The sequence below is a fragment of the Lathyrus oleraceus genome, chromosome 2 (genome assembly GCF_024323335.1).
Source record: "Lathyrus oleraceus cultivar Zhongwan6 chromosome 2, CAAS_Psat_ZW6_1.0, whole genome shotgun sequence".
Classification (NCBI taxonomy): Eukaryota; Viridiplantae; Streptophyta; class Magnoliopsida; order Fabales; family Fabaceae; genus Lathyrus; species Lathyrus oleraceus.
In genome coordinates this window covers 87985212-88003046 of record NC_066580.1, presented here as the reverse complement: position 1 = coordinate 88003046, position 17835 = coordinate 87985212, and the positions used below count along the sequence as shown (strand labels likewise).

The following is a 17835-nucleotide window of genomic DNA, read 5'->3' as shown; positions in this document are numbered from 1 at the left end:
TATTTCAATATGATAAAATAAAATATTTTTAATGCATATCTTTGATTTTTGGATAAAATAATGTATCAACTATTGAGAAAAATCATTTTATCTTAATGAGTTATTAAATAAATAATTATTTTATTTTTGGACATAACAATTATTTTACTAAATTACTTTACGTAATAAATTATTTTACGTAATAAATTATTTAGTAAATTATTTATTAAGTGTTAAAGCATATAGACTAGGTAGAATGAAACTCTTAACTTAAATACTTAAGACATATAAGTAATTACGGTTTAGTTATTACAATCATAAGTATTCTTCGAAGTAGTTATTTATATATGATACTTTATTTCTAATAGTATTATTATGTCAATGAGGTGCTATTATTCTATCAACGTATGACATCAGAGAATTTGATATTAGTAGTCAGTCAAATAAATAATAATAGCCAGTCTTCATAAAGTATTATTAAAGTATATGATATTATTATTTATGTTTGTTTTATATCCAAATTAATAATAAAGTATTAATAGTCGGTCAACATATAAAAAAATACTTAATATGATAAACAAAAAGTTTGCACATTATTAACATTTAAGTATTTCTGATCATGATGTTTAAGATACTTATTTATTTACCTATAAATATTTAGACATTTGTTTAACATACCTCCCACAATTAGTCTCCATTTTTCATTACTTTGAAATCAATTTTTTTTATAATGGAATCATTAATAAAAATGTTCTTCAAGTTTTTGGTCCTTTTTGTTGCGATTACAAGTGCTCTCGCTATCAACATACAAGGCTTACAACCTTGCTGTGAACCAGAAGTGCCATGTGACCCACAAAGGTGTAAGAAGGCTCCATGTTGCATCCCTCCATCTAGTAATCGAAAGCCCTAAAATATTGATTATATTGTATTTCCTTCACACCATTTTCAACATGAGAATCATTCATCTCATATATAATAATTATATTAATAAGATTGGTTATTGAAATATTATTTTGAAATCTTTCTTCAACTTCTTTCGGATGATCATTCAACTTCTTTTATTTAATTATGAGAAAAAATTAAGTAATTTTGGATGACTAGCAATTATGTTGTTAAATATTTGTTTATTTAAACTTGAGAATAAAGATATTTTTTATTCTTGGGTTAATTTTCAATTGTCATTGCAATTTGAGGAGAATTAAAAAAAGTCACGGTTTAAAACACATGTTTTCCTTACTTATGAAGATTCTCTCATTGAAATCAATTAGCTACAAAATCTCAATGTTTATAAAGTGGGTTTTATATTATGATTGAACCAAATCCAATTAAACCTGAATTTGATATCTATAACTATATAGAAAGGGGATAGGTGATTTTTGTATGGCCTTTATTTCTTCCGCAAATACCCTCACTTAACTTCTTCTTTTATATTTGTTTATTATTTTAAAAAGTAACTTCTTTTTTCATATTTGTTTATTATTTAAAAATAATAATTAAAATAAAAAAGAATTAACACATAATGGCCGTAGTAGGCAGTTGTAACCTTAAATAACTTCCTAATTCCTATTTAACATTTCGATTTTTTAGGTTATTGTAATTTTATATAACTTTTTTAAAGAAATATTACTTCCTATTTTATATTCAAGCATTTTGGATTTTATACTTATCTATAACACTAACAAGCTTAACCCGAAATAACATAAAAAAATAATCAATTATTTTATTTTTGCGTTATTATTTACCATATTTTTTTCTTTGATATTTCAATATGATAAAATAAAATATTTTTAATGCATATCTTTGATTTTTGGATAAAATAATGTATCAACTATTGAGAAAAATCATTTTATCTTAATGAGTTATTAAATAAATAATTATTTTATTTTTGGACATAACAATTTATTTTACTAAATTACTTTACGTAATAAATTTATTTTACGTAATAAATTATTTTACGTAATAAATTATTTTAGTAAATTATTTATTAAGTGTTAAAGCATATAGACTAGGTAGAATGAAACTCTTAACTTAAATACTTAAGACATATAAGTAATTACGGTTTAGTTATTACAATCATAAGTATTCTTCGAAGTAGTTATTTATATATGATACTTTATTTCTAATAGTATTATTATGTCAATGAGGTGCTATTATTCTATCAACGTATGACATCAGAGAATTTGATATTAGTAGTCAGTCAAATAAATAATAATAGCCAGTCTTCATAAAGTATTATTAAAGTATATGATATTATTCTTTTTGTTTGTTTTATATCCAAATTAATAATAAAGTATTAATAGTCGGTCAACATATAAAAAAATACTTAATATGATAAACAAAAAGTTTGCACATTATTAACATTTAAGTATTTCTGATCATGATGTTTAAGATACTTATTTATTTACCTATAAATATTTAGACCTTTGTTTAACATATCTCCCACAATTAGTCTCCATTTTTCATTTCTTTGAAATCAATTTATTTTTATAATGGAATCATTAATAAAAATGTTCTTCAAGTTTTTGGTCCTTTTTGTTGCGATTACAAGTGCTCTCGCTATCAACATACAAGGCTTACAACCTTGCTGTGAACCAGAAGTGCCATGTGACCCACAAAGGTGTAAGAAGGCTCCATGTTGCATCCCTCCATCTAGTAATCGAAAGCCCTAAAATATTGATTATATTGTATTTCCTTCACACCAATCATTTTCAACATGAGAATCATTCATCTCATATATAATAATTATATTAATAAGATTGGTTATTGAAATATTATTTTGAAATCTTTCTTCAACTTCTTTCGGATGATCATTCAACTTCTTTTATTTAATTATGAGAAAAAATTAAGTAATTTTGGATGACTAGCAATTATGTTGTTAAATATTTGTTTATTTAAACTTGAGAATAAAGATATTTTTTATTCTTGGGTTAATTTTCAATTGTCATTGCAATTTGAGGAGAATTAAAAAAAGTCACGGTTTAAAACAAATGTTTTCCTTACTTATGAAGATTCTCTCATTGAAATCAATTAGCTACAAAATCTCAATGTTTATAAAGTGGGTTTTATATTATGATTGAACCAAATCCAATTAAACCTGAATTTGATATCTATAACTATATAGAAAGGGGATAGGTGATTTTTGTATGGCCTTTATTTCTTCCGCAAATACCCTCACTTAACTTCTCTTTTATATTTGTTTATTATTTTAAAAAGTAACTTCTTTTTTCATATTTGTTTATTATTTAAAAATAATAATAATTAAAATAAAAAAGAATTAACACATAATGGCCGTAGGGCAGTTGTAACCTTAAATAACTTCCTAATTCCTATTTAACATTTCGATTTTTTAGGTTATTGTAATTTTATATAACTTTTTTTAAAGAAATATTACTTCCTATTTTATATTCAAGCATTTTGGATTTTATACTTATCTATAACACTAACAAGCTTAACCCGAAATAACATAAAAAAATAATCAATTATTTTATTTTTGCGTTATTATTTACCATATTTTTTTCTTTGATATTTCAATATGATAAAATAAAATATTTTTAATGCATATCTTTGATTTTTGGATAAAATAATGTATCAACTATTGAGAAAAATCATTTTATCTTAATGAGTTATTAAATAATAATTATTTTATTTTTGGACATAACAATTTATTTTACTAAATTACGTAATAAATTATTTTACGTAATATAAATTATTTTAGTAAATTATTTATTAAGTGTTAAAGCATATAGACTAGGTAGAATGAAACTCTTAACTTAAATACTTAAGACATATAAGTAATTACGGTTTAGTTATTACAATCATAAGTATTCTTCGAAGTAGTTATTTATATATGATACTTTATTTCTAATAGTATTATTATGTCAATGAGGTGCTATTATTCTATCAACGTATGACATCAGAGAATTTGATATTAGTAGTCAGTCAAATAAATAATAATAGCCAGTCTTCATAAAGTATTATTAAAGTATATGATATTATTATTTATGTTTGTTTTATATCCAAATTAATAATAAAGTATTAATAGTCGGTCAACATATAAAAAATACTTAATATGATAAAAAAAAGTTTGCACATTATTAACATTTAAGTATTTCTGATCATGATGTTTAAGATACTTATTTATTTACCTATAAATATTTAGACCTTTGTTTAACATACCACTCACAATTAGTCTCCATTTTTCATTTCTTTGAAATCAAAATTTATTTATAATGGAATCATTAATAAAAATGTTCTTCAAGTTTTTGGTCCTTTTTGTTGCGATTACAAGTGCTCTCGCTATCAACATACAAGGCTTACAACCTTGCTGTGAACCAGAAGTGCCATGTGACCCACAAAGGTGTAAGAAGGCTCCATGTTGCATCCCTCCATCTAGTAATCGAAAGCCCTAAAATATTGATTATATTGTATTTCCTTCACACCAATCATTTTCAACATGAGAATCATTCATCTCATATATAATAATTATATTAATAAGATTGGTTATTGAAATATTATTTTGAAATCTTTCTTCAACTTCTTTCGGATGATCATTCAACTTCTTTTATTTAATTATGAGAAAAAATTAAGTAATTTTGGATGACTAGCAATTATGTTGTTAAATATTTGTTTATTTAAACTTGAGAATAAAGATATTTTTTATTCTTGGGTTAATTTTCAATTGTCATTGCAATTTGAGGAGAATTAAAAAAAGTCACGGTTTAAAACAAATGTTTTCCTTACTTATGAAGATTCTCTCATTGAAATCAATTAGCTACAAAATCTCAATGTTTATAAAGTGGGTTTTATATTATGATTGAACCAAATCCAATTAAACCTGAATTTGATATCTATAACTATATAGAAAGGGGATAGGTGATTTTTGTATGGCCTTTATTTCTTCCGCAAATACCCTCACTTAACTTCTTCTTTTATATTTGTTTATTATTTTAAAAAGTAACTTCTTTTTTCATATTTGTTTATTATTTAAAAATAATAATAATTAAAATAAAAAAGAATTAACACATAATGGCCGTAGGGCAGTTGTAACCTTAAATAACTTCCTAATTCCTATTTAACATTTCGATTTTTTAGGTTATTGTAATTTTATATAACTTTTTTTAAAGAAATATTACTTCCTATTTTATATTCAAGCATTTTGGATTTTATACTTATCTATAACACTAACAAGCTTAACCCGAAATAACATAAAAAAATAATCAATTATTTTATTTTGCGTTATTATTTACCATATTTTTTCTTTGATATTTCAATATGATAAAATAAAATATTTTTAATGCATATCTTTGATTTTTGGATAAAATAATGTATCAACTATTGAGAAAAATCATTTTATCTTAATGAGTTATTAAATAAATAATTATTTTATTTTTGGACATAACAATTTATTTTACTAAATTACGTAATAAATTATTTTACGTAATAAATTATTTTAGTAAATTATTTATTAAGTGTTAAAGCATATAGACTAGGTAGAATGAAACTCTTAACTTAAATACTTAAGACATATAAGTAATTACGGTTAGTTATTACAATCATAAGTATTCTTCGAAGTAGTTATTTATATATGATACTTTATTTCTAATAGTATTATTATGTCAATGAGGTGCTATTATTCTATCAACGTATGACATCAGAGAATTTGATATTAGTAGTCAGTCAAATAAATAATAATAGCCAGTCTTCATAAAGTATTATTAAAGTATATGATATTATTTATGTTTGTTTATATCCAAATTAATAATAAAGTATTAATAGTCGGTCAACATAAAAAAAAATACTTAATATGATAAACAAAAAGTTTGCACATTATTAACATTTAAGTATTTCTGATCATGATGTTTAAGATACTTATTTATTTACCTATAAATATTTAGACCTTTGTTTAACATACCACTCACAATTAGTCTCCATTTTTCATTTCTTTGAAATCAAAATTTATTTATAATGGAATCATTAATAAAAATGTTCTTCAAGTTTTTGGTCCTTTTTGTTGCGATTACAAGTGCTCTCGCTATCAACATACAAGGCTTACAACCTTGCTGTGAACCAGAAGTGCCATGTGACCCACAAAGGTGTAAGAAGGCTCCATGTTGCATCCCTCCATCTAGTAATCGAAAGCCCTAAAATATTGATTATATTGTATTTCCTTCACACCAATCATTTTCAACATGAGAATCATTCATCTCATATATAATAATTATATTAATAAGATTGGTTATTGAAATATTATTTTGAAATCTTTCTTCAACTTCTTTCGGATGATCATTCAACTTCTTTTATTTAATTATGAGAAAAAATTAAGTAATTTTGGATGACTAGCAATTATGTTGTTAAATATTTGTTTATTTAAACTTGAGAATAAAGATATTTTTTATTCTTGGGTTAATTTTCAATTGTCATTGCAATTTGAGGAGAATTAAAAAAAGTCACGGTTTAAAACAAATGTTTTCCTTACTTATGAAGATTCTCTCATTGAAATCAATTAGCTACAAAATCTCAATGTTTATAAAGTGGGTTTTATATTATGATTGAACCAAATCCAATTAAACCTGAATTTGATATCTATAACTATATAGAAAGGGGATAGGTGATTTTTGTATGGCCTTTATTTCTTCCGCAAATACCCTCACTTAACTTCTTCTTTTATATTTGTTTATTATTTTAAAAAGTAACTTCTTTTTTCATATTTGTTTATTATTTAAAAATAATAATAATTAAAATAAAAAAGAATTAACACATAATGGCCGTAGGGCAGTTGTAACCTTAAATAACTTCCTAATTCCTATTTAACATTTCGATTTTTTAGGTTATTGTAATTTTATATAACTTTTTTTAAAGAAATATTACTTCCTATTTTATATTCAAGCATTTTGGATTTTATACTTATCTATAACACTAACAAGCTTAACCCGAAATAACATAAAAAAATAATCAATTATTTTATTTTTGCGTTATTATTTACCATATTTTTTTCTTTGATATTTCAATATGATAAAATAAAATATTTTTAATGCATATCTTTGATTTTTGGATAAAATAATGTATCAACTATTGAGAAAAATCATTTTATCTTAATGAGTTATTAAATAAATAATTATTTTATTTTTGGACATAACAATTTATTTTACTAAATTACGTAATAAATTATTTTACGTAATAAATTATTTTAGTAAATTATTTATTAAGTGTTAAAGCATATAGACTAGGTAGAATGAAACTCTTAACTTAAATACTTAAGACATATAAGTAATTACGGTTTAGTTATTACAATCATAAGTATTCTTCGAAGTAGTTATTTATATATGATACTTTATTTCTAATAGTATTATTATGTCAATGAGGTGCTATTATTCTATCAACGTATGACATCAGAGAATTTGATATTAGTAGTCAGTCAAATAAATAATAATAGCCAGTCTTCATAAAGTATTATTAAAGTATATGATATTATTATTTATGTTTGTTTTATATCCAAATTAATAATAAAGTATTAATAGTCGGTCAACATATAAAAAAATACTTAATATGATAAACAAAAAGTTTGCACATTATTAACATTTAAGTATTTCTGATCATGATGTTTAAGATACTTATTTATTTACCTATAAATATTTAGACCTTTGTTTAACATACCACTCACAATTAGTCTCCATTTTTCATTTCTTTGAAATCAAAATTTTTATAATGGAATCATTAATAAAAATGTTCTTCAAGTTTTTGGTCCTTTTTGTTGCGATTACAAGTGCTCTCGCTATCAACATACAAGGCTTACAACCTTGCTGTGAACCAGAAGTGCCATGTGACCCACAAAGGTGTAAGAAGGCTCCATGTTGCATCCCTCCATCTAGTAATCGAAAGCCCTAAAATATTGATTATATTGTATTTCCTTCACACCAATCATTTTCAACATGAGAATCATTCATCTCATATATAATAATTATATTAATAAGATTGGTTATTGAAATATTATTTTGAAATCTTTCTTCAACTTCTTTCGGATGATCATTCAACTTCTTTTATTTAATTATGAGAAAAAATTAAGTAATTTTGGATGACTAGCAATTATGTTTTAAATATTTGTTTATTTAAACTTGAGAATAAAGATATTTTTATTCTTGGGTTAATTTTCAATTGTCATTGCAATTTGAGGAGAATTAAAAAAAGTCACGGTTTAAAACAAATGTTTTCCTTACTTATGAAGATTCTCTCATTGAAATCAATTAGCTACAAAATCTCAATGTTTATAAAGTGGGTTTTATATTATGATTGAACCAAATCCAATTAAACCTGAATTTGATATCTATAACTATATAGAAAGGGGATAGGTGATTTTTGTATGGCCTTTATTTCTTCCGCAAATACCCTCACTTAACTTCTTCTTTTATATTTGTTTATTATTTTAAAAAGTAACTTCTTTTTTCATATTTGTTTATTATTTAAAAATAATAATAATTAAAATAAAAAAGAATTAACACATAATGGCCGTAGGGCAGTTGTAACCTTAAATAACTTCCTAATTCCTATTTAACATTTCGATTTTTTAGGTTATTGTAATTTTATATAACTTTTTTTAAAGAAATATTACTTCCTATTTTATATTCAAGCATTTTGGATTTTATACTTATCTATAACACTAACAAGCTTAACCCGAAATAACATAAAAAAATAATCAATTATTTTATTTTTGCGTTATTATTTACCATATTTTTTTCTTTGATATTTCAATATGATAAAATAAAATATTTTTAATGCATATCTTTGATTTTTGGATAAAATAATGTATCAACTATTGAGAAAAATCATTTTATCTTAATGAGTTATTAAATAAATAATTATTTTATTTTTGGACATAACAATTTATTTTACTAAATTACTTTACGTAATAAATTATTTTACGTAATAAATTATTTTAGTAAATTATTTATTAAGTGTTAAAGCATATAGACTAGGTAGAATGAAACTCTTAACTTAAATACTTAAGACATATAAGTAATTACGGTTTAGTTATTACAATCATAAGTATTCTTCGAAGTAGTTATTTATATATGATACTTTATTTCTAATAGTATTATTATGTCAATGAGGTGCTATTATTCTATCAACGTATGACATCAGAGAATTTGATATTAGTAGTCAGTCAAATAAATAATAATAGCCAGTCTTCATAAAGTATTATTAAAGTATATGATATTATTATTTATGTTTGTTTTATATCCAAATTAATAATAAAGTATTAATAGTCGGTCAACATATAAAAAAATACTTAATATGATAAACAAAAAGTTTGCACATTATTAACATTTAAGTATTTCTGATCATGATGTTTAAGATACTTATTTATTTACCTATAAATATTTAGACCTTTGTTTAACATACCACTCACAATTAGTCTCCATTTTTCATTTCTTTGAAATCAAAATTTATTTATAATGGAATCATTAATAAAAATGTTCTTCAAGTTTTTGGTCCTTTTTGTTGCGATTACAAGTGCTCTCGCTATCAACATACAAGGCTTACAACCTTGCTGTGAACCAGAAGTGCCATGTGACCCACAAAGGTGTAAGAAGGCTCCATGTTGCATCCCTCCATCTAGTAATCGAAAGCCCTAAAATATTGATTATATTGTATTTCCTTCACACCAATCATTTTCAACATGAGAATCATTCATCTCATATATAATAATTATATTAATAAGATTGGTTATTGAAATATTATTTTGAAATCTTTCTTCAACTTCTTTCGGATGATCATTCAACTTCTTTTATTTAATTATGAGAAAAAATTAAGTAATTTTGGATGACTAGCAATTATGTTGTTAAATATTTGTTTATTTAAACTTGAGAATAAAGATATTTTTTATTCTTGGGTTAATTTTCAATTTGTCATTGCAATTTGAGGAGAATTAAAAAAAGTCACGGTTTAAAACACATGTTTTCCTTACTTATGAAGATTCTCTCATTGAAATCAATTAGCTACAAAATCTCAATGTTTATAAAGTGGGTTTTATATTATGATTGAACCAAATCCAATTAAACCTGAATTTGATATCTATAACTATATAGAAAGGGGATAGGTGATTTTTGTATGGCCTTTATTTCTTCCGCAAATACCCTCACTTAACTTCTTCTTTTATATTTGTTTATTTTTTAAAAAGTAACTTTTTTTTCATATTTGTTTATTATTAAAAATAATAATAATTAAAATAAAAAAGAATTAACACATAATGGCCGTAGGGCAGTTGTAACCTTAAATAACTTCCTAATTCCTATTTAACATTTCGATTTTTTAGGTTATTGTAATTTTATATAACTTTTTTTAAAGAAATATTACTTCCTATTTTATATTCAAGCATTTTGGATTTTATACTTATCTATAACACTAACAAGCTTAACCCGAAATAACATAAAAAAATAATCAATTATTTTATTTTTGCGTTATTATTTACCATATTTTTTCTTTGATATTTCAATATGATAAAATAAAATATTTTTAATGCATATCTTTGATTTTTGGATAAAATAATGTATCAACTATTGAGAAAAATCATTTTATCTTAATGAGTTATTAAATAAATAATTATTTTATTTTTGGACATAACAATTTATTTTACTAAATTACTTTACGTAATAAATTATTTTACGTAATAAATTATTTTACGTAATAAATTATTTTAGTAAATTATTTATTAAGTGTTAAAGCATATAGACTAGGTAGAATGAAACTCTTAACTTAAATACTTAAGACATATAAGTAATTACGGTTTAGTTATTACAATCATAAGTATTCTTCGAAGTAGTTATTTATATATGATACTTTATTTCTAATAGTATTATTATGTCAATGAGGTGCTATTATTCTTTCAACGTATGCCATCAGAGAATTTGATATTAGTAGTCAGTCAAATAAATAATAATAGCCAGTCTTCATAAAGTATTATTAAAGTATATGATATTATTCTTTTTGTTTGTTTTATATCCAAATTAATAATAAAGTATTAATAGTCGGTCAACATATAAAAAAATACTTAATATGATAAACAAAAAGTTTGCACATTATTAACATTTAAGTATTTCTGATCATGATGTTTAAGATACTTATTTATTTACCTATAAATATTTAGACATTTGTTTAACATACCTCCCACAATTAGTCTCCATTTTTCATTAATTTGAAATCAATTTATTTTTATAATGGAATCATTAATAAAAATGTTCTTCAAGTTTTTGGTCCTTTTTGTTGCGATTACAAGTGCTCTCGCTATCAACATACAAGGCTTACAACCTTGCTGTGAACCAGAAGTGCCATGTGACCCACAAAGGTGTAAGAAGGCTCCATGTTGCATCCCTCCATCTAGTAATCGAAAGCCCTAAAATATTAATTATATTGTATTTCCTTCACACCAATCATTTTCAACATGAGAATCATTCATCTCATATATAATAATTATATTAATAAGATTGGTTATTGAAATATTATTTTGAAATCTTTCTTCAACTTCTTTCGGATGATCATTCAACTTCTTTTATTTAATTATGAGAAAAAATAAGTAATTTTGGATGACTAGCAATTATGTTGTTAAATATTTGTTTATTTAAACTTGAGAATAAAGATATTTTTTATTCTTGGGTTAATTTTCAATTGTCATTGCAATTTGAGGAGAATTAAAAAAAGTCACGGTTTAAAACAAATGTTTTCCTTACTTATGAAGATTCTCTCATTGAAATCAATTAGCTACAAAATCTCAATGTTTATAAAGTGGGTTTTATATTATGATTGAACCAAATCCAATTAAACCTGAATTTGATATCTATAACTATATAGAAAGGGGATAGGTGATTTTTGTATGGCCTTTATTTCTTCCGCAAATACCCTCACTTAACTTCTTCTTTTATATTTGTTTATTATTTTAAAAAGTAACTTCTTTTTTCATATTTGTTTATTATTTAAAAATAATAATAATTAAAATAAAAAAGAATTAACACATAATGGCCGTAGGGCAGTTGTAACCTTAAATAACTTCCTAATTCCTATTTAACATTTCGATTTTTTAGGTTATTGTAATTTTATATAACTTTTTTTAAAGAAATATTACTTCCTATTTTATATTCAAGCATTTTGGATTTTATACTTATCTATAACACTAACAAGCTTAACCCGAAATAACATAAAAAAATAATCAATTATTTTTTTTTGCGTTATTATTTACCATATTTTTTTCTTTGATATTTCAATATGATAAAATAAAATATTTTTAATGCATATCTTTGATTTTTGGATAAAATAATGTATCAACTATTGAGAAAAATCATTTTATCTTAATGAGTTATTAAATAAATAATTATTTTATTTTTGGACATAACAATTTATTTTACTAAATTACTTTACGTAATAAATTATTTTACGTAATAAATTATTTTAGTAAATTATTTATTAAGTGTTAAAGCATATAGACTAGGTAGAATGAAACTCTTAACTTAAATACTTAAGACATATAAGTAATTACGGTTTAGTTATTACAATCATAAGTATTCTTCGAAGTAGTTATTTATATATGATACTTTATTTCTAATAGTATTATTATGTCAATGAGGTGCTATTATTCTATCAACGTATGACATCAGAGAATTTGATATTAGTAGTCAGTCAAATAAATAATAATAGCCAGTCTTCATAAAGTATTATTAAAGTATATGATATTATTATTTATGTTTGTTTTATATCCAAATTAATAATAAAGTATTAATAGTCGGTCAACATATAAAAAAATACTTAATATGATAAACAAAAAGTTTGCACATTATTAACATTTAAGTATTTCTGATCATGATGTTTAAGATACTTATTTATTTACCTATAAATATTTAGACATTTGTTTAACATACCTCTCACAATTAGTCTCCATTTTTCATTAATTTGAAATCAAATTTTTTTTATAATGGAATCATTAATAAAAATGTTCTTCAAGTTTTTGGTGCTTTTTGTTGCGATTACAAGTGCTCTCGCTATCAACATACAAGGCTTACAACCTTGCTGTGAACCAGAAGTGCCATGTGACCCACAAAGGTGTAAGTAGGCTCCATGTTGCATCCCTCCATCTAGTAATCGAAAGCCCTAAAATATTGATTATATTGTATTTCCTTCACACCAATCATTTTCAAATGAGAATCATTCATCTCATATATAATAATTATATTAATAAGATTGGTTATTGAAATATTATTTTGAAATCTTTCTTCAACTTCTTTCGGATGATCATTCAACTTCTTTTATTTATTTAATTATGTTGTTAAATATTTGTTTATTTAAACTTGAGAATAAAGATATTTTTTATTCTTGGGTTAATTTTCAATTTGTCATTGCAATTTGAGGAGAATTAAAAAAAGTCACGGTTTAAAACACATGTTTTCCTTACTTATGAAGATTCTCTCATTGAAATCAATTATCTACAAAATCTCAATGTTTATAAAGTGTGTTTTTATATTATGATTGAACCAAATCCAATTAAACCTGAATTTGATATCTATAACTATATAGAAAGGGGATAGGTGATTTTGGTATGGCCTTTATTTCTTCCACAAATACCCTCACTTAACTTCTTCTTTTATATTTGTTTATTATTTTAAAAAGTAACTTCTTTATTCATATTTGTTTATTATTTAAAAATAATAATAATTAAAATAAAAAAGAATTAACACATAATGGCCGTAGGGCAGTTGTAACCTTAAATAACTTCCTAATTCCTATTTAACATTTCGATTTTTTAGGTTATTGTAATTTTTATATAACTTTTTTTAAAGAAATATTACTTCCTATTTTATATTCAAGAATTTTGGATTTTATACTTATCTATAACACTAACAAGCTTAACCCGAAATAACATAAAAAAATAATCAATTATTTTATTTTTGCGTTATTATTTACCATATTTTTTTCTTTGATATTTCAATATGATAAAATAAAATATTTTTAATGCATATCTTTGATTTTTGGATAAAATAATGTATCAACTATTGAGAAAAATCATTTTATCTTAATGAGTTATTAAATAAATAATTATTTTATTTTTGGACATAACAATTTATTTTACTAAATTACTTTACGTAATAAATTATTTTAGTAAATTATTTATTAAGTGTTAAAGCATATAGACTAGGTAGAATGAAACTCTTAACTTAAATACTTAAGACATATAAGTAATTACGGTTTAGTTATTACAATCATAAGTATTCTTCGAAGTAGTTATTTATATATGATACTTTATTTCTAATAGTATTATTATGTCAATGAGGTGCTATTATTCTATCAACGTATGACATCAGAGAATTTGATATTAGTAGTCAGCAAATAAATAATAATAGCCAGTCTTCATAAAGTATTATTAAAGTATATGATATTATTATTTATGTTTGTTTTATATCCAAATTAATAATAAAGTATTAATAGTCGGTCAACATATAAAAAAATACTTAATATGATAAACAAAAAGTTTGCACATTATTAACATTTAAGTATTTCTGATCATGATGTTTAAGATACTTATTTATTTACCTATAAATATTTAGACCTTTGTTTAACATACCACTCACAATTAGTCTCCATTTTTCATTTCTTTGAAATCAAAATTTATTTATAATGGAATCATTAATAAAAATGTTCTTCAAGTTTTTGGTCCTTTTTGTTGCGATTACAAGTGCTCTCGCTATCAACATACAAGGCTTACAACCTTGTTGTGAACCAGAAGTGCCATGTGACCCACAAAGGTGTAAGAAGGCTCCATGTTGCATCCCTCCATCTAGTAATCGAAAGCCCTAAAATATTGATTATATTGTATTTCCTTCACACCAATCATTTTCAACATGAGAATCATTCATCTCATATATAATAATTATATTAATAAGATTGGTTATTGAAATATTATTTTGAAATCTTTCTTCAACTTCTTTCGGATGATCATTCAACTTCTTTTATTTAATTATGAGAAAAAATTAAGTAATTTTGGATGACTAGCAATTATGTTGTTAAATATTTGTTTATTTAAACTTGAGAATAAAGATATTTTTTATTCTTGGGTTAATTTTCAATTGTCATTGCAATTTGAGGAGAATTAAAAAAAGTCACGGTTTAAAACAAATGTTTTCCTTACTTATGAAGATTCTCTCATTGAAATCAATTAGCTACAAAATCTCAATGTTTATAAAGTGGGTTTTATATTATGATTGAACCAAATCCAATTAAACCTGAATTTGATATCTATAACTATATAGAAAGGGGATAGGTGATTTTTGTATGGCCTTTATTTCTTCCGCAAATACCCTCACTTAACTTCTTCTTTTATATTTGTTTATTATTTTAAAAAGTAACTTCTTTATTCATATTTGTTTATTATTTAAAAATAATAATAATTAAAATAAAATAGAATTAACACATCATGGTCGTATGGCAGTTGTAACTTTAAATAACTTCCTAATTCCTATTTAACATTTCGATTTTTTAGGTTATTGTAATTTTATATAACTTTTTTTTAAAGAAATATTACTTCCTATTTTATATTCAACCATTTTGGATTTTATACTTATCTATAACACTAACAAGCTTAACCTGAAATAACATAAAAAAATAATTAATTATTTTATTTTTGTGTTATTATTTACCATATTTTTTCTTTAATATTTCAATATGATAAAATAAAATATTTTTAATGCATATCTTTGATTTTTTGATAAAATAATGTATCAACTATTGAGATAAATTATTTTATCTTAATGAGTAATTAAATAAATAATTATTTTGCTTTTGGACATAACAATTTATTTTAGTAAATTATTTTACGTAATAAATTATTTTAGTAAATTATTTATTAAGTGTTAAAGCATATAGACTAGGTAGAATGAAACTCTTAACTTAAATAATTACGTGTTTACTTAATGTATAAATATTTATTAAGTGTTAAAGCACATAGACTAGGTAGAATGAAACTCGTAACTTAAATAATTACGTGTTTATATATAAAATAAATTACATCAAATGAGTCAAATGTATTTCTTTGATAATATGACATTTTGTCATGTATTTGTAGTTTTATAAATCTCAAGAGTGCATTGATAAATGGATGTATGAAGAATTAATACAAATATTTATAAGGTAAAATAAAACTATATTACACTACTTACTACTAATTTTGCTATCTTTTTATCTAAAAAAATTCTAATTTGAGAGTCTTACATTTTTTCTTTACCACGGAAAACAATTGCAGGGAAAAAGAAAATACTTCATATAAAGATTTCATGTTCGGCATTCCTCTTAATAGTACTTTGTATGCTTTAATACAATTTTGAATATCTTTGTTTATCATTTTCAAAGTGCAATAATATTATTTTTAATGCTACATACAATAGAAATCTCATAAAAAGAAAAATTTACATTTAATTTTCTTTGTTGTGTGCATTAAAAAAAGCGGGCAGACGAGAGAGAGAGAGAGAGATAGAGAGAGAGAGAGTAAAGGGAATACTGATATAACATGATATTTGTTCATAAGGGATTTTGGTAAATAATACGAAAGTGGTTTTTCCATAAAAGAAAGATGAATATAGGGGATTTTGGTAAGCAATACGAAAGTGGTTTTTCCATAAAAGAAAGATGAATGTTTATGATTATTACTGTTGCATTCGATCATGATTTTGGTAAACAATACGGGTATAATTACAAACAGACATTTCCAAGGGATCATATATATATTTAGGATGGAAGACTTAATTTTGAACTCTTACCATTTTCAAAGTATAATAATATTACTTTTAATATGACGTACAATAGAAATCTCATACAAAAAACAGACATTAATTTTTCTCCGCTGTGCGCATTAAAAAAAGCGGGCAGACGGACACGGGAGTGCCCGTCTAAACGCTAGTATATATATATAAAGGGGATATTTGATTTTGAGCTGACCTTTATTTCTTCCACAAATACCCTCAATTAGTTTCTCCTTTTATATTTGTTTATTATTTTAAAAAGTAACTTCTTTTTTTATATTTGTTTATTATTTAAAAATAATAATATATAAAATAAAAAGAATTAAGACATAGTGACCGTAGAGTAGTTGTAACCATAAATAACTTCCTAATTCCTATTCAACATTTCGAATTTTTCCGTTTTTGTAATTTTATATAACTTTTTTTAAAGAAATTTAACTTCCTATTTTATATTCAACCATTTTGGATTTTATACTTATCTATAACACTAACAAGGTTAACCCGAAATAACATAAAAAAATATTTTATCTTAATGAGTTATTAAATAAATAATTATTTTATTTTTGGACATAACAATTTCTTTTAGTAAATTATTTTACGTAATGTATAAATATTTATTAAGTGTTAAAGCACATAGACTAGGTAGAATGAAACTCTTTAACTTAAATAATTACGTGTTTACATAATGTATAAATATTTTTTTTTGGAATAATAATAATCTTTATTACCAAAATCAGATAAGTACACGCCGATCCTCAGATCCAGGCCCCAACCGACTCGAATACAATCAACTGCCACTAAAGGCTATTACAATACGCTGTCAATTTTCTATTCATTCTAAATCTACCCATAAGGATGTCATGAACATGTTGGCTTTGAAGCTCTTCCTTCCTCCCCTGTTGGAAACAAATCCTGTTTCTCACCCACCAAATGTGGTAAACCGTTTCAGCCAGCGCAGCTTTGAAAATACGCATTTTGTTGCCCTTCCCTTTAGCTTGTTGCCAAGCAGTATTCTCTATCCAGTCAATATGGATATATCCCAGCCCAAGTCTGTTGAGAATCTCCTTCCATGTCTTCTTTGTGAATG

At 23.6% G+C, this 17835-nt stretch overlaps 2 long non-coding RNA genes across 5 annotated transcripts in view; both read left to right on the top strand.

The window, feature by feature from the left end:
- Positions 1-7976, top strand: part of LOC127118259 (uncharacterized) — a 14181-nt gene extending 6205 nt beyond the window's left edge. Inside the window, exon 2 of one of the 3 annotated variants that reach the window (XR_007802155.1) lies at positions 7812-7976. This is a non-coding gene — a long non-coding RNA (uncharacterized LOC127118259). Of the gene's footprint in view, positions 1-837; positions 999-2596; positions 2762-7811 lie in introns of those variants that run through there. The other 2 variants (XR_007802156.1, XR_007802157.1) reach the window with 2 other exon arrangements.
- A 3150-nt stretch (positions 7977-11126) lies between these two features.
- LOC127118258 (uncharacterized) lies at positions 11127-14924 on the top strand. Of its 2 annotated transcripts, none has more exons than XR_007802153.1 (2): positions 11127-11317; positions 14760-14924. It is a non-coding gene; the product is annotated as an uncharacterized LOC127118258 (long non-coding RNA). The 2 variants fall into 2 exon arrangements; XR_007802154.1 differs by lacking the exon at positions 11127-11317 and adding an exon at positions 12861-13062.
- Positions 14925-17835: the final 2911 nt, after the last annotated feature.